This window comes from Dicentrarchus labrax, unplaced genomic scaffold (assembly GCF_905237075.1).
Source record: "Dicentrarchus labrax unplaced genomic scaffold, dlabrax2021, whole genome shotgun sequence".
NCBI classification, from domain to species: domain Eukaryota; kingdom Metazoa; phylum Chordata; class Actinopteri; family Moronidae; genus Dicentrarchus; species Dicentrarchus labrax.
Window position 1 is genome coordinate 28,244,363 of NW_026136715.1, and position 3,944 is coordinate 28,248,306.

Below are 3,944 nucleotides of genomic sequence, written 5' to 3' on the forward strand. Positions count from 1 at the left end.
ACGTTAAAAAATAGTACTTATATACAATATCTAGAAAAATATATAGAATAGAAATGAATGTATTGGTATATACATATAATAAAAAGTTAAAATAAAAATGGAAATAGAGCCTAAGAGATATAATAACATAATAAGAGCCTATTTACAAAGTAAATGTAAATCTAAACATAAGTATAAACATATTCCACAGTATTATTGACAGAAATTAAATAAATAGTAACGAGTTTTAAGATTGTGGTGTTGCAGAGTTATAGATAATTACAAAGAATGACACAATAATCAAGTTGACTTGGGTATTGCACTTAATCGACTTATTGCACATTAACAATTTAATGACTAATGACTCAGAGTTTTGACACTCTGAGGGAGGAGTTGAAGAGATTGATGGCCACAGGCAGGACTGACTTCCCGTGATGCTCTGTGGTGCATCTCGGCGGAATGAGTCTTGCACTGAAAGTCCTCCTGTGTTTGACCAGTTCATTGTGGAGTGGGTGGGAGACATTGTCCAAGATAGTATGAATCTTGGACAGCATCCTCCTCTCTGACACTGCTGTAAAGAGTCCAGCTCCACCCCCACAGCGTCACTGGCCTTGCGGATCAGGTTATTGAGTCTATTAGCCAGTCCTTCCAGAAAAATGCCGAGTTTTTTTGTGATTGTTGTGGACAAAAATCCTTGATTATGCGGCACGTTTTCTTAAAAAATGCGATGGAATATGTGAGATATTTATGCAATTTTATGCAATGAAATTGCAGGAACTTGCAAAAATTGTGGTTTGATGAAAAAGAGAAAAGTGATTCCTCCAACACCCTGTTCTCACTAGGCTACTACCTCAATGTAAAGAGTCATTTCTTATTACTTCCTATGATAAACATACTACATCACAGAAAGTGCTGGGAATATTTAAGTTCTCATCTTGTTTTATTTCAGACCTTAATAAACACATAGCTCAAACTTACAAAACATTGATGAGTCAAACAAGTTCTGTAGCTTTACAAAAGGAATATGCTACAACTTCTGTAAAAATGAATAAATAAAAGGGATTACTATGTCCCTTCATAACGTTCCCATGTCAACAGGGGAAAATGGCTGCTCTTGAGTGAAGTAAACGCATTTTTCAACTTTCTGTTAATATATATGTGACTTTTCTGCAACGAAAATGCATGGATTATGAAATCATGCAAGCCCCGCATATTTTGCGCGGAAATCGGCAATTTATGCGGCGAAAGTGCGGCGTCTTTGAAAAAAATGCGGCCCCCGCATAAATATGCGGACTTTGGATGATTATGCATTGAATACTGGTCGAGACAGACGACCACCCACCTAGAGCCGGAGGATCTGTCCTAGGTTTCTGCCTTTTAACAGGCAGTTTTTCCTTGCCCTTGTCTCCAAGGTCTTGCTCATGGTGGTACTGTTGGGTCTCTGTAAATAATGTTAAAGAGTTCGGTCTAGACCTGCTCTATTTGAATTGGCGCTATACAAATATAATTGAACTGAATTGAATTATTTGATGCATAATCGTTTTTTCTGGAGGGACTGATTAGCCCTACCCTCAACCTGCTGCCCCAGCAGACAACAGCAAACAGGACAGCATGGCCACCACAGACTCATAGAACATCCTCAGCATGGTCCTGCAGATGTTGAAGGACCTCAGCCTCCTCAGAAATAGAGACGGCTCTGGCCCTTCCTGTAGCGGGCTTGAGTGTTCTTATCCCAGTCCAGTTGATTGTCCAGGCCTGGCCAACCCGCGGCTCCCGAGCCGCATGTGGCTCTTTGCCTGGTTTCATGCGGCTCTTCCGTTCATATCGAGCTCTGTGTTGTGTATAGCCCCTTTCATACTGCCCAAAAAAACCTATGTAAACCCGCTAACACCCGATATTAATCGGTTTCACCTCCGATCGGCATTGATGTGAACGTCATACCCGGGTGAACCCCTTAATTTGCGCCATGACGGAGGCAACGAAGGCACTCATCAAAAGTTTGCGTTTGTCAACAAACTGAAGCTGTTCGAGACGCATATTCAAAAAGGAGATTTAGCGCATTTTCCCGCTCTGCTAAAAGCCAGCGGGCAAGTCACCAGCGCCGCCCTGAATAAGCAAACAGCCAGATACCCAACACTGGTTGAAAACCTGCACGAAAGCTTTGCGACCCGGTTCCGTGATCTACAACTGAAAGGCCACAGATCACGTTCCTCGTCGACCCTTTTAATGCGGAGACGGACTGTTTGAAATCCCCGCTAGTCACAGCTGAGGCTGCGGCTGAGTTGGAGATGATCGATCTTTGTGAGGAGGACCAACTGAACCCTGCTTTAAGGGAAGGGACCATTGAGTTCTGGAAAAGTGTGCCAATGGAAAAATACCCCAATGTCAAACGGGCCGCGCTCCAGATACTGTCAATGTTTGTTTGGGTCAACATACGTCTGCGAGTCTCTGTTTTCTACCCTGAAACATGTGAAATCAGAGCATCGATCTGTTCTCACTGACACACCTGGCAACAACGGAATACAAGCCAGATGTGAAGAGGATTGTTCAAGGCAAGGAATGCCAGAAGTCCCACTAAGCAAGATGCATAGTAAGAGAAAAACGCTTTTGTAAATTGTTATATTTTTGTTTGTGGACTTGAGAACTGAGAGTTTGTGTGTGTGAAACATTGCACACAATGTTCATTGTTGAAAATGACTGGCCTGTGGTCTTAGTACGGTAGGAGTCCATCATGTTGGTGTGTGACATTTACAGTAAATCTGGCTGAACAGAGGTCTGGCAGAGCAGTGGTCTGTGTGTGTGTGTGTGTGTGTGTGTGAGAGAGAGAGAGAGAGAGAGAGAGAGGAAGGGATGGGGGGATGTTCATGTGTGTATGATGTGGCTCTTTGCAGTAACACAGTAAAAAATGTGGCTCTTAGTCTCTGAGTGGTTGCCCACCCCTGGTCTATGTGAACTCCCTGGGACTTGTAGTCCTCTACAGTGTGACACTGACCCCCTGGATGGAAACAGGGGTCAGTGGGGCCTTGGTCTTCCTCAGGTTCACAACCAGTTCCTTAGCCTTTTAATATTGAGTTGCAGATGGTTCTGCTCACACCTCTGCTGCTGATACACCCCACCACAGCAGAGTCATCAGAAAACGTCTGAAGATGACAGGACTCTGTGTGGTAGTTGAAGTCCGTGGTGAAGAGGGTGAAGAGGAAGGGAGAAAGGGCAGTTCCATGCGGGGCCCCGGTGTTGCTAAAAAATGTTCATGGGCTAGCTGGATTTAAGGTGTTTTTTTTCGCTGACTGGACTAGCTAGCTAGCAAAAAAGCCTGCAACAGTTTACCCTAATACCCTAACCAAGCCAAACCTAACACTTAATTCAGCCTTGACCTCTTAACCCATCCTAACTTATCTGTTTCTGTGAGACAGGAAGAAAGATGTAGGAAGACAGGAAAATTTACTTTTTTACGGCAAAGAAATGTCTTCAATAAAGTTTGGGGGGAGAGAATTAAGGGAGGGAGAGGGAGGCACATCATTGTTGTAACAGTGAGGGAAAGTGGCTTAATACTGTATGAATTGTGGACAGATTTTTAAACCTTAAGTCAGTAATACATTTCAACAGAATTGAAAATAGAGTCTTAAAGCTGTAGTGGGTAACTTATATACATATTTGCTTCCATTTTATCCTGACAGTAGGTCAGAAGTTTCAGCAAATATTATGTTTATGAATGTTACCTACTGCAGCTTTAATCCATAATGATCAACATGATATGATATAACCTTCTTTCCTCCTCAGATGGATAGGTAATTTCTACTGAAGTATATCTTGTGTTGGGTATTTATCTCAAGTAGGATTCCACAAGTCAGAAAATTCAAAAACTGTCCCAATCACCTTTAATTCACCTGACAATCAAACAAATTAACTTAATTCATGTACAAACACATAATAACATGAAATACAAACACACATTTGGGCAGATA

At 42.2% G+C, this 3,944-nt stretch overlaps 1 long non-coding RNA gene across 1 annotated transcript in view; it reads left to right on the forward strand.

Annotated features, from left to right (window-relative positions):
- Positions 1-3,944, forward strand: part of LOC127377845 (uncharacterized) — an 88,426-nt gene that overhangs the window by 51,229 nt on the left and 33,253 nt on the right. The gene's annotated exons all lie outside the window — the stretch shown is intronic.